General features: G+C 42.8%; 1 protein-coding gene across 10 annotated transcripts in view; it reads right to left on the bottom strand.

The window, feature by feature from the left end:
* Window positions 1-26,179, bottom strand: part of LOC102403295 (choline-phosphate cytidylyltransferase B-like) — a 205,361-nt gene that overhangs the window by 147,366 nt on the left and 31,816 nt on the right. The window contains exons 5-6 of one of the 10 annotated variants that reach the window (XR_006548595.2): window positions 17,644-17,698; window positions 16,702-17,122 (exon numbers count right to left, since the gene is read on the bottom strand). The exons of 6 other annotated variants lie outside the window; for them this stretch is intronic. The gene's annotated coding sequence lies outside the window, so the exon portion shown is untranslated. Of the gene's footprint in view, window positions 1-7,541; window positions 7,625-16,701; window positions 17,123-17,643; window positions 17,699-26,179 lie in introns of those variants that run through there. 3 more of the 10 variants (XM_044936868.1, XR_006548598.1, XR_006548590.2) reach the window with 3 other exon arrangements.

Here is a 26,179-nt window from a genome sequence, read left to right as displayed (position 1 = left end):
ACAGAGTGGGACATGACTGAAGCGACTTAGCAGCAGTAGCAGCAGCAGCAGCAGATATGCAGATGACACCACCCTTATGGTAGAAAGTGAAGAAGAAATAAAGAGGTTCTTGATGAAAGTGAAAGAGGAGAGTGAAAAAGTTGGCTTAAAACTCAACATTCAAAAAACTAAGATCATGGCATCCAGTCCCATCACTTCACGGCAAATAGGTGGGGAAACAATGGAAATGATGACAGACTTTATTTTCTTGGGCTCCAAAATCACTGCAGATGGTGACTGCAGCCATGAAATTAAAAAATGTTTGCCCCTTAGAAGAAAAGCTATGACCAAACTAGATAGCATATTAAAAAGCAGAGACATTACTTTGCCAACAAAGGTCCATCTAGTCAAAGCTATGGTTTGTCTAGTAGTCATGTATGGATGTGAGAGTTTGACTATAAAGAAAGCTGAGTGCCGAAGAATTGATGCTTTTGAATTGTGGTGTTGGAGAAGACTCTTGAGAGTCCTTTGGACTGCAAGGAGATCAAACCGGTCAATCCTAGAGGAAATCAGTCCTGAATATTCATTGGAAGGACTGATGTTGAAGCTGAGGCTCCAATAATTTTGGCTACCTGATGTGAAGAACTGACTCACTGGAAAAGACCCTGATGCTGGAAAAGATTGAAGACAGGAGGAGAAGGGGAAGACAGAGGATGAAATGGTTGGATGGCATCAACGACTCGATGGACATGCATTTGAGCAAGCTCAGGGAGTTGGTGATGGACAGAGAAGCCTCTCATGCTGCAGTCTATGGGGTCACAAAGAGTCGGACACAACTGAGCAACTAAACTGAACTGAAGTGAACTAAGGTGGAGAAATTCAGGCTTAATTCCTCAGGAAGCTCTGATGACTTGCAGGTTTCAGAACGACTAGCTTTGGACAGTCCAAGAAGATGGTAAATCTTTAAACAATTATACATGGGTGATCACAACCTATTGGCAAGAATAGTTACTAATTACTGAAACTAGCTTACGTTTCAATTATCCAAAGTCTTGAGAAAGAGAATGGATTGACCATACCAAAAAATATATACAAATGTTGTCCCTCCTGTTTCTTACATGAATGTGAGCTAGGGATGGTGGGAATATAGATATAGATGGGGCTTCTCTGGTGGCCAAGTGGTAAAGAATCTGCCTCCAATGCAGGAGACACAAGTTCAATCCCTGGGTCAAGAAGATCCCCTGGAGTAGGAAATAGCAATCCACTCCAGTATTCTTGTCTGGAGAATCCCATAGATGGAGGAGCCTGATGGGCTACAGTTCATGGGATCACAAAGAGTCAGAGATGACTGAGAACACAGGCATGCATAGAAATAAACATAGACATAAAAAGCATATATATATATATATATATATATATATTCATCCTTTAGTTTATAAATGTGAAAAATGGTATTACTGAAAACAAGACATATACATGTATCAATACAACATTGCAAATCAACTATAATTGAATTTAAAAAAAGAAGTGTACATGTGGCTCACACCATACTGAGGGGGAAGCAACATGAATAATGGAGTCAAAGAATGCTTGGAATTAGTTCCGTGCCTTGTCCAACCTTCTCTGCAAAAGTCTGGATTTTCCCAGAAAATACTGACATTCAAATATTGATTTAGTAGGCAGAAACAGAGAGCTCTGGCTCTCCCTACTTTATACAAAGGTTTCCATTAATGAAAGTGAAAAGATTCTAATTAGCTTTCTTATTTTTCCCCCAAACATTTCCTATGGTTTCTAGGAATGGCAGTTGTCAGTGAAGAGAAACCATCCCACAGGCTTGGAGCTAGGTCAGAAGTCCATTTTTTTTTCAGACTCCTATAACTCATGACTTCTCTCCTTACATGCCTGTCCATTCTGGAGAAAATTTATATAAAGAGAAGATAGTATTTGAGGCCTTGTTTCTATACCCATTCACTTATTCACACATCTAGTGTTGCTTGACATTCTACTATGCCAGGCACTGTTGTAGGTGCTGAGATGACAGCAGTGAACAGAAAAACAAGACCCCACCCTCATGGAATTTCCTTTTTGCTGTGGCAGATGTACATACAAAAACCAAAACAGCTACTGTGTACAGAATTTGTCAGGCCTCCATGAAGAGGAGACATTTTGGGCAGCGAGCAGAAGGAAGCAAGGGCACTGGGCTAGCCGGGTGGTTTTCCGGATGAAGAGCACACAAAGCAGTGGGAACAGTAAATGCAAAGGTCCTGGGGTATATGAGAAGCAGAGAGCAAGTGAGTATCTGATGGGTCAGACTGATTTCAAGACTTTGTTGTTTCAGGGGCTGCTGGGGAGTATGTAAAACTAACTTGGGTACTGTTACTCCTTTTCGTCCCACTTAAAATAAAAAATAAAGTAACACTCAACTAAGGTCAGATAATCATGCAGGTTTTTTTTGTTTTTTTTTTTTAAGCACAAAACAGGGATTTGTGCTCTTCATCTCTTTCCAAAAAGAAGAGTAGGGTATAACCTCAGGGAACCACTGGGCTTTGAGGACAGTGAAGCAGCCAGAGAGCACAGCAGTAGCCCCTTTGCAAAAGACTAAGGGTTTTGGAGAGAAAGGAGTTCAAAGTTTGGTCCTACAAAATGAAGAGAGACATGAAGCCAGGACCTGTGCTGATGGCAGAGTCAGAGTTGTCACCACCCCTGAAAAATCATTCATGCTTGGGCAGGAGCCAAAAACCAAAAACGACAGTGAGCATCACTATGAAAATGAGGACCGTACCCACAGCCTGTGCACTCTCTCAATTAAAACATATCGGTACCCGTTCAAGGTGGATCAATAAGCAGGTACCTTGAGTGCCCTTGGAGAGCTGGGTAAACAACAGCCCTCAAAGAAAGAGCTCTTGAACAGGCCTCCTAAGAGGGGACCCAAGAGGCACCAGGAGAGCAGAAGCAGGCACTGCCAGCCCTTTCAAAACTAGAAACAGGAGCGAAGCCTGACTCCTCCTGGGCAGGTCATGTGTATTCCCAGATGTGGCCCTTACATCTTCAAAGCCCCACACAAACCTTATGGTCATGAGATGTCACCAAGAAGGGACGTGGCTTTGTTTTTGTCTTTTTTAGCAACATATTTTCTCTCTGGCATTCAGACACTGTCTACAAGCTTCTGACTTTCTGAGATTCTTTGTGGGGGGTGGGGGGAGTCTAATCATGTAAATGCCTAGGTCGGTGGTTCTTAACTTCTGACTGCAGGATACCCTGTGCGCCAGCTAAACATTAAGAGTAAGGCCCCATCTCCCAGAGATGGAAAATGTGGGTCTAGGAATACACATTTTTACATCCCCTAAAGCCATCCTGAGGCTGGTAGGTCAAAGGACCTTATGTGGAAAAACATTGGTCCATCCCCTCTCCCTCCCACAAAAAAGCCCTCTTCCTCACTGATAAAATGTGGTTGTTTGGGGAGAGGTGAGAGAGAAAAGATACAGAAGTTGCCCAAATTGCCCTGTACACGCCTCAAACTGTGGCTCCTGATTATAGAAAGTTTGTGTTTACGTGCCTCTCTGTTCCTGATTCAGGGACTCCTTGACTTAGTACACAGTTGGCTACATCAGTGCAGCATGAACACAGCCTGCCCAAGGCTGTTGTCCCTGATGTCCTGCCCAGCATGGCCCTGCACATCAGGGCATCCTCCCTAGGAGGACAGGGAGGTGCCTAAGCCATGCCCTGTGGCTGGCAGGGACCTGTGACAGAGCACTAGAGCACGCAACCCCGAAAAACAAACTGCGAGGCGCCTTAGTGAATCCCTATTTCAATAAGCCCCATCCAGCTGACTCTCGTCCTGTAGAAGAAATACAAGCAGGCAGCTTGGATTTCTTCTATTTGACCCAAAGAAGTGAGTAAGTATGCAGAGTATACCATGAGAAACACTGGGCTGGAAGAAGCACAAGCTGGAATCAAGATTGCCAGGAGAAATATCAACAACCTCAGATATGCAGATGACACCACCCTTATGGCAGAAAGTGAAGAAGAACTAAAGAGCCTCTTGATGAAAGTGAAAGAGGAGAGTGAAAAACTTGGCTTAAAGCTCAACATTCAAAAAACAAAGATCATGGCATCCAGTTCCCATCACTTCATGGCAAATAGATGGGGAAACAGTGTCAGACTTTATGTTTTTGGGCTCCAAAATCACTGCAGATGGTGATTGCAGCCATGAGATTAAAAGACGCTTACCCTTGGAAGGAAAGTTATGACCAACCTAGACAGCATATTCAAAAGCAAAGACATTACTTTGCCAACAAAGATCCGTCTAGTCAAGGCTATGGTTTGTTCAGTGGTCCTGTATGGATGTGAGAGTTGGAGTATAAAGAAAGCTGAGTGCCGAAGAATTGATGATTTTGAACTGTGGTGTTGGAGAAGACTCTTGAGAGTCTCTTGGACTGCAAGGAGATCCAACCTGTCCATCCTAAAGGAGATCAGTCCTGGGTGTTCATTGGAAGGACTGATGTTGAGGCTGAAACTCCAATACTTTGGCCACCTTATGCGAAGAGCTGACTCATTTGAAAAGACCCTGATGCTGGGAGGGATTGGGGGCAGCAGGAGAAGGGGATGACAGAGGATGAGATGGCTGGATGGCATCATTGACTCGATGGACATGGGTTTGTGTGGACTCTGGGAGTTGGTGATGGACAGGGAGGCCTGGCGTGCTGCGATTCATGGGGTCACAAAGAGTCGGACATGACTGAGCAACTGAACTGAACTGAACTGAGTGAGTGAGTAAGAAGGAAAAGGCGCTGGGACTGGGGACTCTTTGCTGCAACCTCCAGAGTAGACCATGAGTAGCTATGTGACCTCAGCAAAGTCAACTTTGGAAGGCCCTTCCTGCTCCCAACAGCCAAGATTCCATGAGCAAAGGTGTCTTCACAGGGAGCTTACACAGTGAAGATTCAAACCAAGCATGGAATGCTCTCTAGGCAGTGGGAAAACCCAGAGATTGGGGCCATGGGACACAAGTGACAAGATTAGGTTGTGAGAACCCTAATTAGGGTATCAGGAGACGGGGCAGAGGAGGGTCTGGGGAAGAAGAGAGAAGAAGGTAAGCTGGGGTTTCTCAACCTCGGCACTCAGGGTATTCTGGCCCCAGTGATGCTTTGTCGTGGGCACTGTCCTGTGCATGGCAGGTTATTTGGCAGCATCCCAATCTGTACCCACTAGATACCAGGAGCATCCCCCCTCCCCCACCTCCAGTTGTGACAGCTAAAAACATCTCCAAACATTGCCAAATGGCCCCTTGGCAGCAAAATTGCCTCTGGTTGAGAATCACTGGTTTAAATGAGACAAAACATTATGGCTTTATCCAGCTTTATCCTCTTAATAATATCCCTCCACGCTCAAAAGGAACATACATAATTTCTACTACCATACCCTAAAACTATCACTGCTTGACTATTTTACTTGTCCACAATGTCAGTCTGAAAGGTAAAGACCACCCCTTCCCAATTCCAACCTCCAGCAAATTAAGATATATGGGAGGTTAAATTAAATTAAGATTAAATAATGGGGAGTGCCAGGGGATGAAGGGGTGAAACCCACTAAAGGAGCAGAAATGGAGAATGAGAAAAGTCAGGCATCAGAGTAGAAGCTGGGATAACAGAGGGTCAGTCTGGGTTAAAAGAATGACGAGATCCTTGAGGGTGAAGGGAGATATGTGAACGTACAGGAGACTGAGGAATTATGGAGAGTGGGAGACTGGGCCAGAAGGCTGTGTCTGTGTGTGTGCATCTGTATGTGTTTGTGTGTCTGTGTGTTTCTATGTGTAAGTCTGTGTTTATGTCTGTGTGTCTTGTGTGTGTCTGTGTGTGCCTATGTGTTTGTCTCTGTGTGTCTATGGGTACATGTGTATGTCTGTGTGTGTCTGTGTCTATGGGTAAGTGTGTATGTCCATGTATGTGTCTGTGTGTATGGGTGTCTTCTGTGTGTCTGTGTGTGTCTTCAGCAAGTTTCTCAGGGTAGAGGTAGAGAAGTCTCTACAGCCGGAGGATCACCATATTCTGAGGAGAAAGAAACAGGATGCAAAGGAGGACAAACAGCTGAACATAGGAGACAAGACCTGCAGGCCAGAGCCAGCAGGAATGGCTGCCCCTGTGGCATCACTGGGACTCAGGCACCTCCGCGAGGGGACAGCAGCCATGATGGCTCAGGGAATGGAAGTGTGGGTCTACCGTGAGCCTGGCCACTGGTCACTAAACACCCACCAAGTAGACAGGGCCACCAAGTACCAGGCGCCATGTTAGCTCCTAAAGGTCTAAAGAGAAAATGCCTGGGTCCTGCCACCAGGGAAGCAAGTCTAGGTGGCTGAGCTCAGGAGGAGGGGAGCCATGCATGACTGCATCCCTGGAGGATGTGCTCTGAGCCTCTGGGTTCCTGTGGCTCAGAGGATGAACCAGCATCACCAGGAAACAAAAGCTGCTTCCAGCACGCTCCCTACCCTCCTCATTGCGGGCCTGAAAACCACAATGGGGATTAAAAAAAGACTTAGATAAGGTTCCAGAAAACCTCTGGCCACCCCTCCCCTTGAAGAACAAAGCTTTGATTTACAGCTCTGATTTTTCAGGGAGACCCTCGAACTGTCATGTCAGCCAAATTTCTCTGAATTTTAGACGCCCCCGGGTTGGGTTGCTGTTTTGAATTAGTTCCTCTTGCCAAGGGATATAAGAAAAGGCTCCCAAAGGAAGCCTGCAAAAACAGCTCATTACTGTGCGATCCACTCCCCCGCCACCTTGCAGAAGATGCAGGCGAAGAGCTCTGTTGCCACCGTCTGATAACAGAGGTGGTGGCCTGAATACTAACCAGAAAGCCGAAGAGAAGGAAATGTTTTCTGAGAAAATATGTCTTTTCTGGAGGTAGAAAAACAACAAGACACACACACACACAAACCCACTGCTCTTGGTTCACAAATTCCAAGTGGGGAATGCTGCCAGTATCTTGTGAAGGACTAGGAAGGTGAGGTCTGGGGGCCTGGTTTCTAGAAGCTGTTTTCAATGCCTTCCTTCTGCTGCTCACATACAGGGCATTCAGTTTGTTCAAATGAGTGCAAACAAAGGAATACATTTGTTTGGGCAGGCTTCATTATACGCTAATTAATGTAAATCTCACCCACAGAGAGAAACCTAAATAAATAGCTAGAGTAATTAAAGTTAAGGGGGGTTGTTCTGTTTTGTTTGAAAGGGGGTTAGTTAGGGGTGTGTCTGAAAAAGATTCAGATTTGAGGGAGTTTTAGGAATGGATTTTTGTATAATAATCTTTCAGAAGAACGGACTACCTATATTAGCCGGGCGGCGGTCCCTAATCCAGGTCAGTAGCATCCATTGCAAACAAAAACACTATGTTCCCACAAGGAGTTCTGGGAAACAAAGAGACCAACGTTAAGTACCAGAGCTGCAAAAATGTTAGAGAAGAAAGGCCTAAAACAGTGCAGGGGAAGATAATTAAATCATTAAAGCACTGTCACATTGAAATAACCAGACCAGCAGAGCTGAAAGATCAAAGCTGAGTTTATTACTCACCAAGCGAGCTCAGTCAGTCTCTCCACATCTCCCCAAGCAGAAAGAGGAATTTTTCTCAAATAACGCAGGATTCTGAAAGGCATTATTTGATTGGCTAAGACTGCGATTATCAATTCTCTTTAGGGACTGATCATTGCTTCATTTAGGTCACAAAAGCACAGGCAAAATTCTCAAAGTGGTCCAAGATCTGTCGCATTTGGGTTTGATCTGATTCAGGAATAGGCAGCAGCCACCTGAATAATAAAATTTCCCCCTAAATAAAAATCAAATCCTGAGCAATGGCTAGCCATTTCCAAGTTGTATTTTTCAAGTTGCCCTAATGATACAGGAAGGCAAATCTAATGAACATAAACATTTCTTTGACTTGTATGGCAATTAATGCCATGCTCGCCTCCATCTGTGACATATCCAAACTTCCTGGTGAGGGAATCAAACATACAAAGATCTCAGATGAAGAGGGATTAGCAAGTGCAAAGGCCTAGGAGCGGAAATGAGCCTGGTGTTTTTGATAAACAGCAAGAAGGCCAGTGTGGCCAGATCAAAGTCAGGGAGAGAGGAGAGTGATAAGAAATAGGTAGGATCCAGATCTGCCCAGGACATGGTAGGACATGGACGTTCATTCCAAATGCGATGGAAATCCACTGAAGAATTGTGAGCAGGAAAGTGTCATCATTTGATTTACAACTTGTAATAGGTTACCATGTCTGATGTGTGAAGAAGATTCTCTAGGCAAGTAAAAAGTAGAAGTGGAGCTGTTCAGAGGCCAACTGTGCTAGTCCAGGACTTGATGGCAGCCTAGGTGGGGGATAATGGGAAATGATGGATAAAAAGTCAGATTTGTGATCTATTTGGAAAGTAGAGCTGACAACAATGGAATGAGGAAGTGAGAGTAGGAGGAAAGCAGGGAATTAACATGATTTCTGGATTTTCAGCCAGAGCACCTTTAAGAACGGTGAACACTGGAAAAGTAAAGGCTTTACAGGACCACTGGAAGTTCAGATGTGAACACAGTAAGTTGGAGATGCGGGTGACACATCCAAGTAAAGGCGTATCAGCAGCTGGATGTGTCGATTTGAAGCTCAAATGAAAGGTAAGATATAAATTGGAATCCTTAGTATATGGGACTGGTTGAGGCCATTTAGAGAGCAAATATTGATAAAGAAAACAAAGAGAGGAAGCAAGGGGGGAGGAGGAGGAGAGAGAAGAGGGGGAAAGGAGAAGAGGAAACAGCAGAGGACTGAGCCATGACAAGATGGAGAGGTCATGTTGTGGTCGTCTGTTTAGATGGCAAATATCACAGCATGTTCCTGTATTGGTGGAGAGAGGAGAGAATTTATGGTGCACAAGAAAGGAAAATAAGTAAAGGAATCAAGTCTTCAGGTAGTTGAAAAGGGATGGTGGCAGATGCAGAGGGGACAGGTTGACCCAGACAGGGGCAGTAACAGACTAGTTGTGAAAGGAGGGAAGGAAAATATAAGCATATAGATGCCTACAAGCAACCAAGCCCACTTGTGATGGCAGGATGAGGCGGTTCTTTTCTGAGTACTTCCATTCGATCAGCAAATTAAAAAATAAGTGAAGGGGTCTCTGGGCCTAGAAAAGAAAACAACGGTCTCAAAGGCCCTTGCTGAATCATCTAACTTTGGGGAAAACAAAACCAAAATTTAAGTTCCGCCCTGATGCTCTGGGCCGGTTTCATCTACCTGGGACTTATCACTCCCTGCCCAGAAACCTCCCACCCCCTACACCTGCCCAGGACTTATCAACCCTCCCCAGGGGACTTATCACCCCCTGCCTAAAACCTCCCACCCCCTGTTCAACTACAAATGCCATCTCAACTAAAGATTACCCAAAACTTCTCGCCTGACTAACGTTTTCCTTATCGCTTCCACAAACCTCCCTTTAAATATGAAGCCTCCCTGATCTCTCTCACTCTCCTCCTTGCCTAAATAAAGGTAACCTACCTCTGTTGAGGTCATCTCTCCTCCTTTTCTGCCTCGGCCCGAACTATACCTTACAATAAGATCATTAAGAAGAGGGCGATTTGACAACAGGCAGTGGAAGGAGTTTTTGAGAAGAGGTCTGATGTGGTTGTCTCTGAGGATGGGAGAGAGGATGGAGCAGGGAAATACTCCACAATGCTCAAAAAGCTGAAATTTAGAGTCATGGATCTGAAGTGAGGCCAGGAGCAGGGCTGGGTGTTTTTCTCCAATGACATTTGGCTCCTCAGAAGTAAGATGGGCTGAGATTTGGGTTGAACTTGGGTCTGGGGGATCAAGTAACTTAGAGGCCAGAAGTCTGAAGAGGAGATCTCCTGGGATGGCAAAGCTGCAGGAGAGTCAGCCCCGGACCAGTAGTGGAGGGGGTGGGGAGAAAAGAGCCATGGGCTGAAATTGCCATCAAAATGAGGAGGCAACTGGGATGTCAGCAGATGCAACACAAGGTCAGTTATAGAAGGCGAGCCTAGTAATATGGTGGTATGTGTGTCAAAGGAGCTCAGTGTTTGAGGAGAGAGGCAGGAAGAGCAGGGTCTAGAAAGGAGATCAGTTAGACCAGTGGTTCTCAGCCAGGGCCAATGCCCACCCCACCACCACAGGGATTTGGGCAATGTCTGGAGACATTTTTGGTTGTCACAGCTGCAGAAGAGAGACAGTACCCATGGCCTTTAGTGGGGAAAAGGCAGGGAGGCTGCTAAACTTTCCGGAGGGCACAGGAAAGAATGATCCTGCCCAAAGTATTGATGGTGCTAAGGTTGAGAAACCCCAGTTAGATCCAGAAGGTAAAGGGCATGTTCCTTGCAGGGGTTTCCCAGCATGGAGTGGAAGGGCTTGATGAGGGAAGAGGCTGTGGGAAGCTGAGCTGGTGGAGGAGACCAAGTCCTATGGGGAAAAGGTGTGGGCAGTCCCAGGGACTTGGAAGATTGGCTACTGGTGGTGACTGAAAGATGTAAGACATCTTCTGTAAGAAAGATGAGAGATGTAAGACATCATGGGCTTGGTCCTGAGGAGGAGAGAGAAGAGTGATTCCAGTCACGGCTTTCTTTGCAAAGTTGTGAATGGACGTGAGGAGGATGCACCCCTGGGTCCTGCCATTGGCCCTTTGGCAGCCAGAGGGGGAGTCTTAACCAGGGCTTCACCGAACTTTCAAATCTAGCCCATGAAAAGAACACAGAGTTATATTGTGGAGTATCAAGACAGATGCCTATAAATGGGCAAAAAACTCAAAGTCATAAAATTCTATATTAAAATGTCACATTTTGAAAATGATGGAAACCGAATATGTGTGGTGTGATAAAAAAAGAAATTTGTAAAGTATTACTGTGCCAGATGAATGTACCTTAAACGTGTCATTTACATTTTGACAGTTTCAAATGTTCCCTTTCTATTCCCTCCTTTGTGCTAGAACACTGCAAATTCAGGGGAATTTGTGGCTCTTGGTGTCGAAAGACATTCTGTTCTATTTTCATAGAATTATCAAATTGAAGAAAAAGCTACAGATTTCTTAGAAATATTTTTCCAGAAGTACATGAATAATTTCACTGAGTTTTTTTAAGTGAAAATAATGTTAATGGATACCCACTTTGTGTCAAAAACTGTGACCCAAGGAATACTGTATTGATAGTTTAATTACAGCATTTCTAGTTATTTCATTGATACCTATCTTAATTCTCTCATGCCAAACTGAAAGGCTCAAAAGTTTAAAATGATTATTCAATTCAACTGCAATGTTTTAAAATTTAAGAGAATTTAAAAATTTTCCCATGAAGTAAATGCTACTTCAAATTAAAAATATATCTGTGGTCTAATTAAAAACTGGTTACATTTTTTACACTAACAATGAAATATCAGAAAGAGAATGTTTAAAAAAATACCTTTTAAAATAGCACCAAAAAAAAAAACCCCCAGGAATAAATCTGACCAAGTAGGTGAAAGATGTATAACCTAAAAACTATAAAACATTAATAAAGAAAATTAAAGAGGATTCAAAGACATGGAAAGATATCCTGTCCAAAGTGAGGTTGAGAAACCCAAGATAGATCTGGAAGGTAAAAGGAATGTTCCTTGCAGGGGTTTCCCAGCGTGGTGTGGAAGGGCTCAATGAGGGAAGAGGCTAGAACAAATAATTCTAAAATATATATGGAACCATAAAAGACACAGAATTGCCAAAACAATCCTTGGGGTGGGGGAGAGGGATCAAAGCAGGAGGTATAACTCTCCCAGACTTCAGAAAATACTATGAAGCTACAGTAATCAAAACAGTGTAGTGCTGGTATAAAAACAGATATACAGATCAATGGAACAGAATAGAGAGCCCAGAAATAAGCCCACACACCTATGGTCAATTAATCTTCGATAAAGAAGGGAAGAACATACAATGGAGAAAAAGACAGTATCTTCAACAAGTGCTATCAGTAAAGTTGGACAGCTGCATGTAAATCAACGAAGGTAGAACACACCCTCATACCATGCACAAAAATGAACTCGTTTGAGGCGTAAAGACTCAAACATAAGATGACACCATAAAACTCCTAGAAGAGAGCACAGACAAAACATTCTCTGACATAATTGTATCAATGTTTTCTTAGGTCAGCCACCCAAGGCAATAGAAATAAAACAAAAATAAACAAAAGGGGCTTAATTAAACTTACGAGCTTTTGCACAGCAAAGGAAAACATAAGAAAAGACAACCTACAGAATGGGAGAAAATATTTGCAAATGATGCAACAGATAAGGGCTTAATTTCTAAAATATACAAACAGCTTGTACAACTCAACAACAACAAAAAAACCCAATTGAAAAATGGGCAGAAGGCCTTAACAGACATTTCTTCAGAGAAGACATACAGATGGCCTTTGGCACACAAAAACATGTTCAACATCACTAATTATTAGAGAAATGTAAATCAAAACTACAATGATATATCACCTCACACCAGTCTGAATGGCCATCATCAAAAATTCTACAAATAACAAATGCTGGAAAGGATGTGGAAAAAAGGGAACAGAGGTGGGGGGAATGTAAGTTGGTACAGCCACTATTAAAAACAGTATGGAGGTTCCTCAGAAAACTAAAAACAGAATTACCATATGGTCCAACAACCCCACTCCTAGGCACATACATAGACAAAACTGTAATTCAAAAAGATATATATACCCCTAGTTCATAACAGCACTATTTGCAATAGCCAAGACATGGAAACAACCTAACTGTCCACTGACAGATGAATGGATAAAGAAGATGTGCTTCACATATACAATGGAATACTACTCGGCCATAAACAAGAAGAAATAATGCCATTGGCAGCAACATGGATGCAACTAGAGACTATCAAACTAAGTGAAATAAGTCAGAAAGAGAAGGATAAATACCATACAATACCACTTATATGTGGAATCTAAAATATGGCACAAATGAACCTATCTACAATTCAGAAACAGACTCATGGACACAAAGATCTGATCTATGGTTGCCAAAGGGGAGGGGGTTAGGGATGGAAGGACTGGGACTGTAGGATTATCAGGTGTAAACTACTTTATATACAGGATAGATAAACAACAAAGTCCTACTATATAGCACAGGAAAACTATATTCAATATTGTAGTGGAAAAGAATATACAAAAAAAGAATGTCTGTGTATAACGAGTCACTTTGCTGTACAGTAGAGATCTGCAGATCTATTATGAGTCAGACTTCAATAAAAAAATAAAATTTTTTTAAAAAAGGAAAAAACATACCTGTGCTTTAAACCAGTGAATAAGATTGCAATACCAAGTATATTAACATTTAGTCAATAGTCAAAATACTATTTAGAAACATGGTTTATTTTATTGAAAGTACCAATTTGTTAAATCATACATTGTAAATGCAGATTATTCACTAATCTTTTCATGATGAGTAAATGACCAAATGCTATTGATGGAGCTGTTTGAGTGACTGAGTTAAAATTCCACACTAGTGATTTTTAAGCTGTCCTCTTAGCTTACTTCTTCAACACCTTGTCAGGAGGTATCCTTGGTCTCAAGGGGACCTGAGTTGCACAGTGTGGACAGATCAACACAAATTCAGCAATACTACTGGGAAAACATCCTAACATTGATAATAAGTGTAAGGAAAGCAGGTGACATCTCACTTTAAAAGAGTGTTTAAATGCCAGTAAGGTGTTTTGCTCTATGTGAATGACAGTGTACCTGCAAAAAAACAAAAAATCTGTTTCTGAGTAACTCTGTTATTGAGGATGTTCATAAATATTGGTGTAGGGAACCTCTCACTGAGACTATCAAGCAAAGTACTTTCTGTAAGTGAAGCTGTATGCAGCTCCATTGCTTCTACCTCACAAGTGAAAATCAGGATGGAAAGGGATTGGGGTGGCTGAGTAAATATGAAAAAAGTCATTTATTCCCTTAGAGAGGGAAAAAGGAAAGGGTGTGGGAGGCAAAAGAGAAAATTACTCCATCCATCTAAAACACCTTGTGTAAGGCTTTTTGCCTCTTCTTTGTATTTTTCTGTCTAATGGAAAAGTAAACAAGAAAGAAGAGAGACAGGAAAGAGCGGACGGAGGAAGGGGGTAGAAAGAGAAAGGAGGAGGGGAAGTGGGAGGGGAGAGAGAGGGAGGCAGGAGAAAGATGCTGGCAAAGGAGAGGAGAAGAGAGAAGATGCTGTGTCATCCCACCCCACCCCAGCCCCCACCGACTCGTCCCCTGGCAGCTGATGGAGACCCAGGCTGAGAGGAAAGCTGCGGTCCTGTTGTGAATGAAGACGCTCTGAGGACTTTAAATCAAAGCCAAGTCACAGAGCAGTAAAGCCAGGAGGAACTCAGGGAGTTCAGCACCACAGCAAGCAGATGAGAAAAAGGAGCCAAAGGTTTCCCTTTCTAAAGATGTACAAGTCAAGAGAGAGGATACCCAGATATTATCCCAGTGATCAAACGGTACACAAAGGAACTGTTTTAACTTAGGCTAGCTAACTATGGTCTTCTCTGGTAGCTCAGTTGGTAAAGATTCTGCCTGCAATGCGGGAGACCTGGGTTCAATCCCTGGGTCAGGAAGATCCCCTTGAGAAGGAAATGGCAACCCACTTCAGTATCTTTGTCTGGAGAATCCCATGGACAGAGGAGCCTGGTGGGCTACAGTCCATGGGGTCACAAAGAGTCAGACATGACAGACTGACTCACACACTTAGAATAACTTTACAATTTGCAATTAAATAGCCTTTTCAGGAGAAGGCAATGGCACCCTACTCCAGTACTCTTGCCTGGAAAAACCCATGGACGGAGGAGCCTGGTAGGCTGCAGTCCATGGGGTCGCTAAGAGTCGGGTATGACTGAGCAACTTCACTTTCACTTTTCACTTTCATGCATCAGAGAAGGAAATGGCAACCCACTCCAGTGTTCTTGCCTAGAGAATCCCAGGGACGGCGGAGCCTGGTGGGCTGCCGTCTATGGGGTCGCACAGAGTCAGACATGACTGAAGAGACTTAGCAGCAGCAGCCTTTTTCAATGTTGTGTCTTTTATAATACAAGTTGACTAAAGAGATGCACATTTGATAATTAGACTATAGAAAATGCACAGTTATTCATTTTGGGGAGAGAATTTAAGCAGAAAATACTATCCAAGCTTCAGGAGAATTGTCATCCCAGCTGCTCTGGGACTCAGTCACATTCAATAGATGTTTGTTAAAAGGATCGATAAAAGAATTGTTAAAAGATAAACTCAGGTGTATTAAAATTTTTAAGAGCTTATCTGAGCAAAAATCAATTCAAATCAGGTAGCATCCAATCTAGTGAAACCAAGCAGAAGCCTGTGGGGCCCTCCCTGGTACACATACTTTCTTTGTCCCCTTTTCTTATTTGAAGGAAAAAAAGGCTGCAGCCTCCTAGACCTTCCCTGAGTTCCAAAAGGCAGATTCAAAGGTTGCTAATCAGTAAGTGAGACAAAGGCGGAGCCCTCAAGAAATTATATTATAGCAATGAAAGCTGGGTCCTTGGTTCCTGCTCAGCAGATATACACAGCATCTATCTCTGAGTTCTGCAGGAACTAAAGCCCCACCCAGGTGGAGGATGGAAACTTCAGGCTGAGCACAGGATTTCTGGAGCACTGCCCTATTACCTCATCACCAACCATTCAGGAGAAAGTTACACATCCTGAAGCCCTCACCCCAAATTTGCTTTAAAAACTCTTCCCCTAAAACCATTGTAAGCAGTTAGGGTAGGGGTCCCCAGAGAAAGAGAACCAGACGTGGCTTTCTTGACATAAGAGAAGCCATTTTTGGCCTAAGTCATTTTGTGATCTAAGCCTGGCCACAATGCTTGCCCTTGAAAAGGCCTCGTAATTCATGATTGTAAGGGAAGTGAGGGGATGCAGGAACAAAGGAAAATCAGTCAAGAAACAATATTTCAGCAATAAAACAGAGTCCCAGTTCCTCTTTAAGGGATATACACAACAATCTGATACATTATCTTTGAGTTCTGTGGGAACTAAGGCCCCCAGCCAGATGGAGGATGGAATGAGGATGTTGACCTTTTCTGATCCCTAAGACTTCAGTCACCTAAAGCTTGAACTCTGTCAACCCTTGCCCCAATGCTATGCTGAATTCTCCTCTGCCCAAAACCCTTCACAAATATGCATTGACCCTTAGCTTAAAATCTCCCCAGTTTTGGTGTCCAGGGAAGCAGCTTTGGAAACAATCCCTGGCGTTCTTCTTACTTGCTGCAAGTAATAAATCCTTCCTTCTCCTTCTCTTTGGCTTGGTTGTGTCTTTTGGCTCAATACCCACCAAGAGGTAAACCCAGTTTTTCAGGTAACACCACCAGGGAGTTCACATTTTTTTAAAGATATATTTATTTAATTTTTGGCTGCACTGGGTCTTCATCACTGTGTGGACTATTCTCTAGTTGCAGAGAGCACAGGCTTCTCAATGTGGTGGCTTCTCTTGTTGCAAGCTATGGGCTCTAGACTCATGGGCCTCAGGAGTTATGGCTCAAGGGCTCCAGAGTGTGGGCTCAGCAGTTGTGGTGCATGAGCTTAGTTGCTCTGCAGCACATGGGACCTTCCCTGACCAGGGACTGAACTGATACCCCCTGCACTGAAAGGTGGATTCTTAACCACTAGCCCACCAGGGATGGAGAAGGAAATGGCAACCCACTCCAGTATTCTTGCCTGGAGAATTCCATGGACAGAGAAGCCTGGCAGGCTATAGTCCACAGGGTAACACAGAATCAGACACGACTTAGTGAATAAACAACAGACCACCAGGGAAGCCCCAGAGTTTTTAAAACATGAGCTTCCCGTTCTCTTGGCCTTGCAATAAATGTTTCTCTGCTTCAAACTCCAACATTTTGGTTTGACCTCATTTTGCGTAGGGTACACAAAGTTGCACTCGGCAACAGTTTCATTTCTGGGAGAGAGGAAGCTGTAAATTAAGTCTCAAATTAGGGATGGGTGTTTTATCATAAGCCACTCCATTTTGTGCCTGTTGTCTTGTTTTGGGAACAATCCCCGGTGTTCTCCTTACTTGCTGCAAGTAACAAATCCTTGATGCATGGGTAAATGAATGAACCGATATGAGCAGGCTGGTCTCAGATACCTGAAAGTTTCAGAAAATGTGTGTTAAGATTGAAAAAGTAAACTCTGAAAAGAGAAAAACCAAGGTTACAAACTAAGAGAAAATGTGTCTTCCTGCGGCTGAGAGTCATTCAGCTTTTAATGGAAGATTATATGCATATTTACATAGAACTAAACTCATGGACTTGACAGCTTAATTTACAGAGTTTTCTTCTCACCACTATGTTTCTTTGGAAATTTGCTAAACAAGAACTAAATGCCCAAATGTATGCACTGTGGCATTTCTGATGTTGAATGACAATGAGTAACCTCTGTGGCATAGTGTGATAGGCATTTCCTCCTAGGAAATCTTTCTAGGATGTAAAACTTGCATCCCATTTGTGGTGCTTGAGACAGAGTGATTTGCCCTCCATTAAACATGCTTTGCAGTTAATCCTCTCAAAAGTGCATTCATAAGCCAACTGAAGAGCTCTGTGCATTAAGAGATTTGGTCAACAACCATGTTTTAATGACCATCAGCTCACCAAGTAGTGGAGTTTTTACCTGCAAATTTCCCCTGATAGATCTTGCTTTAAATATGCAGGCACAGGGAGATGAGCTGGGGAGCCAAGCCAAGAGGAAAGAGTGTGAATTATCAGCACATCAGAGCCTTGGAAATTGGCAAGCCCGCTTCATAAGTAGAAATATCCCTTAGCAGAGGCCATCTGTCTCATACTCCATGTTGAGTTTTTTACCTGTCCTTTTTAAGTAACAAAATATGGCACAGCAGGACCTTAGCCCCCAAAGGACAAGTCTTCTAGAATAAATTAATGACTCCATCTAAAAGGACTCCAAGTACTGGGTATTAGTTGGGAACAAGAAAGACTGTCCCTACCATACCCTTCAAACCTGATTCAGCATTTTCTCACCACACATGCCCCCACCAGTACGAAATACCCAAGCTCAACTTGGTCTTCTCTGGCATTATTTTTGTAATCTTTCTTTGCTGTTGTTTAGTCACTAAGTCATGTCCGACTCTGGGCTTCCCTGTCCTTCACTACCTCCCCAAGTTTGCTCAAACTCGTGTCCATCGAGTCAGTGATGCTATCTAAACATCTCATCTTCTGCCACTCCCTTCTTTTTATATTTCTTTAGTGTTGGTCAAATAGTTCCATATCTTGTGGAAAAACCTGAATGAATATTTCAGCCAACCCAGTACACACTCAATTATGCCAATAATAACAACAGCTATCTATTACTATAATTATATAATTATAGTTATCCTATGGGATTGTCAAACCTCAAAGACAGAGGTTTTAAGAGCATGAAAAAGAATGACTCCCCATTAAAATGCCACTGTTATTATTGTTTTATTGTGTTTTTAGCACTGATGCTCCAGATCCCATTCCTAGAAATTGTGACTGAACTGATCTAGGTGGAATCTGGGTACTGGGATGTTTTTAATCTCTCCCAGTGATCCCAGTGTATAACCAGAGTTGAAAACTACTGACATACCACAACCTCCCTCATTTTACAGATGAGGAGCCTGAATCCAGAAAAGCTTAACTGAGCTCCTCGGGGTCACATGGCTATTTGGTACTGTCAAAGAAGAAACACAGCTGGACGGTAGTTAAATCAGTAAAAGCAGAATTTGTTCAGGACTGTTGCAAGAGGGGGAAAAGAGACCTCAATATAGAACTAGGCTTGATTCTGAATACAGCATGGGCAAAGGGAATTTGTAGCCAAGGAACAGGGAGGGAGTCAGTGGATGGAAAATTACTAAGAGAAACATCAGGGTAAGGAGAGGAAGGGCTAGTTCTAGCTAAACCCACCTAACAGGATACTTGCTGAAGACAGGGCAGAGTGGTCATACATCACGGGGAGGATGATTAAGGATGATGAACCTGATCATATATGGAGCGTGATCTCTGATCAGGAACTGAAGGTGGGAAGGGATGGCTCTGGTTAAAATGAGTTGGCAGGGTTCTTCCCCAAAACTGGTTTTGATAAGTAAGTATAAGGTGGGTCTATAAGAAGGGAGAGGAGACTGACTACAGTTTGGTCAAGCAAAGACTCTTCATCAGCATGCCACAGCTTCAAGTCCAGTACTGGTATCCTACATTGCTTACGACCCTAACTTGTCTTCTCAGTAAGGTTCTATCTGACAACACATTACTTATCTTCTAAACTAGGTATTTTTCACCTACAGGAAGGCCTTGGAAAGTAAGAAAGGTGGCCAGTCCTTGGGTGGTAGGTAACCCCTGAAGGGCAACAGAGTCCTCGGTCTAGGGAACCTAAGAAGGGTCTAGGACCCAAAGATGATTTCTTGGTCATGGCCAGTAAAGCACTAGTGGCTTGAATGTTAACATCAGAAGCACGTGTGTCCCAGGGCTGCCCTGGTGCAGGCTTCCCTGCCTGGCAAACAACACAATGGCAGTTAGGAAATGGACAAGAAAAGCGATGCTTGCTAGAGCCTGTTCAGTATCTAGGCCTTGTCTTTGTTAATTTCTATTTCTCTTCATTCTGGATTATGGATGTTAAAGTATGAAAGGTGAAATCTTAAACACAAATCCGGTGATATGGCAGCCTCACCCCAGTGCAGGCCTATTCCCGCCTCCAGGCTTTGATCATACTCCCTCCCTTTCCAATAGTGCACGCCCACCTCCTCCTGCTTCCTCCCTATGCAAAATTCTAACCATTCATCAAGGTCCTCTTTTGTCTTAACAAGCTCTACCTTGAAAATTTTCTCTTGCCTGTGAACTATCACACTGAGTCAATATCACACAGTTCAATATTTAATCCAATTTAGAAACTCAATTATGAGCTCCTAAGGGTAGGGAACTGCAGGAACATTTTTCTGTTTCTAATACAACACTAGAATAGGCTGAGCACATATCAGAGTCTTGAAAACAGCTCTGGTTTAGTTTATTTGGGGATTACTACTTCTCAAGGGGGATGTAAAGGGTGGGATAGCGAAGGACAGAGGATTATGGTGAAGCTAGGAATAAAAAACTTAATAGGTAGATAAGCATTATAAGAATAGATTGAGGAGGAACCAATATAATGAGGAGGAAATAAGCATGTTAAGAGACAAAACCTCTACTCCAGGGAGCAAAAGTGGGCCTCCTGGAGATGAGCATGGAATGGAAAAAGAGTCCTTAAAACCCTCATTCTCAATTCACACAGAAATTATACAAGGAAAGCAGAGAAAGTGCTTTCTTCCCTTTGAATTCCAGAGGGAAAATTCATTTACTGTCTGTAATAGTTACTTCCCTGGTGGCTCAGACGGTAAAGCATCTGTCTACAATGTGGGAGACCCGGGTTCGATCCCTGGGTGGGGAAGATCCCCAGGAGAATGAAATGGCAATCCACTCCAGTACTATTGCCTGGAAAATCCCATGGACAGAGGAGCCTGATAGGCTACAGTCCACGGGGTCGCAAAGAGTCGGACACGAATAGTTTGGATTATTGCTCAACAAATAATCCTTTCCCTCCTTGTCTCCCAGCCAACTGTGGATTCCCTATACTTCCTTGCCTCCTTGATGTTAGACTTCACCATGTGACTTGCCTTGAACAATGGCATGTCAGAAGACGTGATGCAACCAAGGCCTTGCGTGTTCGGCAAATGTGCCTGTGTCATTGGGCTTGGCTTTTTCATTCCAATATTCATCAATGGAAAGACCATGCCACAACAGCCACCACAACTTTAGCCTGGGCCCCATAAAGACATACCTGGAGCACACCTAAACCCAACCCTCAACTTGGAGCCCAGTCCAGCCAACTCACAGCTTAAAGAACAGCTACCTGGCCTTAATCAGCCAAACCATAATGAACCTACAGACCTCTGCTGCTGCTGCTGCTGCTGCTGCTGCTGCTGAGGCTAAGTCGCCTCAGTCGTGTCTGACTGTGCAACCCCATAGATGGCAGCCCACGTCCCTGGGATTCTCCAAGCAAGAACACTGGAGTGGGGTACCATTTCCTTCTCCAGTGTATGAAAGTGAAAGGTGAAAGAAAGTGAAGTCGCTCAGTCGTGTCTGACTCTCAGCAACCCCGTGGACTGCAGCCCACCAGGCTCCTCCATCCATGGGATTTTCCAAGCAAGAGGACTGGAGTGGGGTGCCATTGCCTTCTCCGTACAGACCTCTGAACAGGAGAATAGGTGCTTGTTGTTATAAGGCACTGAGTTTAGGGGGTTTCTGTTGTACAACATTGTTGTGATAGCAGTTGGGTAATACACCTTACATAGTCTGAAGGGGAACACTGGGTTCAATGCACTGAAAAGGAATAACACAGATAAATTCATTATCTGAGTCTCACACACCTGGTTTTATAGCTTACATGACTCATGGTCCTCTAAGTTAGAGCCAGCTACAAACAAAGGTCTATGAGGGAGAAAATATCTTCCTGTTCTTATGAGCATTTTCTTCAGTATTAGCTCCAAAACTTCTACAGAAAGGAGCTTTAGAGAGATAATAAGTGGGGGCAGGAGTGGGCTGCAGAGAGCATAAATCTCTATTTGCAAAACATTTTAACTGAAAAACACAACTCTCCTCCACATCAAAGATGGGAGGTGGACAACGGCAATGAGGAGGGAGGTTGGGAAAAGTCCAGATGCTACCCTTTGGGTCATGTGTTTCTTCCTCCATAAGCACACACAGGTTTCAACAAGATTCGTCTGATCCTAGAACAAAGTACCACACTCACAATGTTCTATTTTAGGGTTTGAAGAAGCTAAAAGTCATAGGGAAAACAAGAAGGGAGGAAAAATTGAAGGTAAAGATTAAAAAAACTAAAGCATTTAGAACTTTGACTCATTGGAAAAGACCCTGATGCCGGGAAAGATTGAGGGCAGGAGGAGAAGGGGATGACAGAGGATGAGATGATTGGATGGCATCACCGACTCAATGGACATGGGTTTGAGCAAGCTCTGGGAGTTGGTGATGGACAGGGAAGCCTGGAATGCTGCAGTCCATGAGGTCACAGAGAGTTGAACATGACTGAGCGACTGAATTGAACTGAACTGAATTGAACTGAATTGAATTGATTCTGAATTGATTCAGAACCTTAATATCCCTGCTCAGTAATATACCAAAGCACCTTTAAATATATATATGTATACACACACACAAAGACATACATAAATGCATATATAATGTTTCAAAATATAATGTTCATGATTGAACATCTCTATATGTATATATGCATTTATATGTTTATGCATTTACATGTATATATAAAGAGAAAACTCTTCCTCCCACCCTGTCCCATATTAGTCTAGTTGCCCATCTCCTAAAGCCCACAGGTAATCATTTTTATTAATTTCTCAAATATATTTCCAGAATTTCTTTAGGCAAATAGAAATATTATACTCTAATTTTCTCATTTTTAACATAGAAGATAGCATAGTATACCCACTATTCTGTACCTTTTTTTTTTTCACTTCATAATATGTCCTAGAGATCTATCCATTTCAGGACACAGAGAACTTTCTCATCATTTTTAACAGCCACATAATATTCCATTCCTTGATTGTTACTGTGGACTTCTGAACTTCCAATAACACTGTGTTATTGCTTGAGTGATTACAAGTTTTATATTTCTTAGAGATAAATGGTTTATCACTACATTTATTATAAATGGGATAATAATGATTCAAACTGAAAATGTGGTAATTACAGGATGAGTTTTATGGTGTCTGAAAACAATTATGAGATGCTGGGAACCTCAATAAAAAAAATTCAAGAATCCCAAAGACTTCTTGGCAGAAAATGTGAATTTAGGAGTAAGAAACTCCTCTGGGAGGACCAGCATTACAAAACAGAAGAGTGGACCCATAGTAATGAAATGCCCACAAGATGTGAGCTAAAACATCTTGTTCTTAGGTTTTAAATCTTTGCCTAGGGAGCAAAGTACATTGGGCAAAGCAAAGTCCTGCCTTTTGTTTCTATTAGAGTTCTGTGGATTTGACTGTTTTCACAAGTCTTTGGGGGCCATGTTTTCTCTTTTTCTATCGTCTCCAGGGCTGGGATCCAGGTCTGGATTTGTCTGTTTAAACTTGAACTTTCATGATACAAGTGAATTTATTTACAGAACAGAAACAGATTTAGAGAACGAACTTATGGTTACCAGAGGGGAAGGATGAGGTGGAGGGATAATTAGGGAGTTTGGGATGGACATGTACACACTGTTATATTTAAAATAGATAACCAACAAGGACCTACTGTATAGCACAGAGAATTCCATTCAATACTCTGTAACAACCTAATTGGGAAAAGAACTTGAAAAAGAACAGATACATGTATATGTGTAACTCAATTGTTCTGCTGTACACCTGAAATAAAACAACACTGTTAATCAACTACAGTCCAATATAAAATAATTTTTTTAAAAAACTCTTTTATAAGATCAGATTCCTTGCTTTTCAGAAATTGTGAGGCTTTTAAAATTTTATATAATTTTATTTATTTATTGACTGTGGTGTGTCTTTGCTGCTGCACGTGGGCTTTTTCTAGTTGGGGGGGCTACCCTTCATTGTGGTGCATGGACTTCTCATTACAGTGGCTTCTCCTGTTGCAGAACACGGGCTCTAGGGCATTGGGCTCAGCAGTTGCCGCTCAGGGGCTCAGTAGTTGCAGTACCTGGGCTCCAGAGCACAGGCTCAATAGTTGTGGTGCCTGGGCATGGCTGCTTGGCAGCACATGGGATCTTCTCAGACCAGGGATCAAACCCATGCCTTCTGCATTGGCAGGTAGATTCTTCACCACTGAGCCACCGCAGAAACCCTGTGAGGTTTTTGAACTCTTTTATAAAGTTGTTCTTCATTTTGGTGATTCATTTGAGCAAGTGAAACAGACTATTTCTGTGATCCAAATTTGTTGTTCATCACGTCTTTCTAGGACTTGTGGATCCTAGAGTGTCCACGGATGGTCTATTCCCTAAGCTAATATGCAAATGTGTATATGTGTATATATGCATGTATATACACACACCTCCCTTCATGGTCATCACCTTTCATACAAGTTACTTAAACCACTTTCTGAACCACTGTCAGTCATGGGCTAGAGTTCAGCATGAATTCCACCATGTCACATGGGATGAGTTGAGGAATAGGCTTTACTGTGGTAGATAAAGGGAAATTTACAAACCAGGGTCAGGAAAAAGGAATCCACAAGCCCCCTATCCTCCTATTATTCCATAGAGAGACATGCAGAGTCTTGGACAGTCTGCCAAATCTGCAGCATGGGTTTATATTTCATTAGAGCAGGGGTTCTAAACCAGGAATGAATTGTGCCTTAGGGTCATTTGGTAGTGTCTGGAGACAGTTTTGATTATTACAACTGTAAGGGGTGCTTTTAGCACCTAGTGGCTAAATGCCAGAGTTACTGTTAATCATCCTACAATAGACAGGTATGTCCTGTTGGTGTCAATAGTACTGATGCTAACAAACCCTACACTAAAGGGACTTTCCCAATATGGAGGTCTTTCTCCAAGTAGATTCAGAATTCCAAGAGATCTGCTCTGCTAATCTTGCATCCTATAGTAAGACAAGCACATTCCTACCTTCTGATATTGCTGCTGTTGTTGTTTAGTCACTAAGTCATGTCCAACTCTTTGCAACCCCATGGACTGTAGCCCCCCAGGCTCCTCTGTCCATGGGATTTCCCAGGCAAGAATACCAGAGTGGGTTGCCATTTCCTCCTCCAAGGGATCCTCCCAACCCAGGGATCTAACCTGCATCTCCTGCATCGCAGCTGGATTCTTTACCACTGAACCACCAGGGAAGCTCCCCTCTGATTTTATTTTTTTTTTTTTTTTTATTTTATTTTTTTTTTAATTTAATTTTATTTTTAAACTTTACATAACTGTATTAGATTTGCCAAATATCAAAATTAATCCGCCACAGGTATACATGTGTTCCCCATCCTGAACCCTCCTCCCTCCTCCCTCCCCATTCCATCCCTCTGGGTCGTCCCAGTGCACCAGCCCCAAGCATCCAGTATCGTGCATCGAACCTGGACTGGCAACTCATTTCATACATGATATTTTACATGTTTCAATGCCATTCTCCCCAATCTTCCCACCCTCTCCCTCTCCCACAGAGTCCATAAGACTGTTCTATACATCAGTGTCTCTTTTGCTGTCTCGTACACAGGGTTATTGTTACCATCTTTCTAAATTCCATATATATGCGTTAGTATACTGTATTGGTGTTTTTCTTTCTGGCTTACTTCACTCTGTATAATGGGCTCCAGTTTCATCCACCTCATTAGAACTGATTCAAATGTATTCTTTTTAATGGCTGAATAATACTCCATTGTGTATATGTACCATAGCTTTCTTATCCATTCATCTGCTGATGGACATCTAGGTTGCTTCCATGTCCTGGCTATTATAAACGGTGCTGCGATGAACATTGGGGTACACGTGTCTCTTTCCCTTCTGGTTTCCTCAGTGTGTATGCCCAGCAGTGGGATTGCTGGATCATAAGGCAGTTCTATTTCCAGTTTTTTAAGGAATCTCCACACTGTTCTCCAGAGTGGCTGTACTAGTTTGCATTCCCACCAACAGTGTAAGAGGGTTCCCTTTTCTCCACACCCTCTCCAGCATTTATTACTTGTAGACTTTTGGATCGCAGCCATTCTGACTGGTGTGAAATGGTACCTCATAGTGGTTTTGATTTGCATTTCTCTGATAATGAGTGATGTTGAGCATCTTTTCATGTGTTTGTTAGCCATCTGGATGTCTTCTTTGGAGAAATGTCTATTTAGTTCTTTGGCCCATTTTTTGATTGGGTCATTTATTTTTCTGGAGTTGAGCTGTAGGAGTTGCTTGTATATTCTCGAGATTAGTTGTTTGTCAGTTGCTTCATTTGCTATTATCTTCTCCCATTCTGAAGGCTGTCTTTTCACCTTGCTAATAGTTTCCTTTGATGTGCAGAAGCTTTTAAGGTTAATTAGGTCCCATTTGTTTATTTTTGCTTTTATTTCCAATATTCTGGGAGGTGGGTCATAGAGGATCCTGCTGTGATGTATGTCAGAGAGTGTTTTGCCTATGTTCTCCTCTAGGAGTTTTATAGTTTCTGATCTTATGTTTAGATCTT

The sequence above is a fragment of the Bubalus bubalis genome, chromosome X (genome assembly GCF_019923935.1).
Source record: "Bubalus bubalis isolate 160015118507 breed Murrah chromosome X, NDDB_SH_1, whole genome shotgun sequence".
NCBI classification, from domain to species: Eukaryota; Metazoa; Chordata; class Mammalia; order Artiodactyla; family Bovidae; genus Bubalus; species Bubalus bubalis.
Note: the sequence above shows the minus strand (reverse complement) of the source record. Positions and strands in the feature narration are given on the sequence as shown.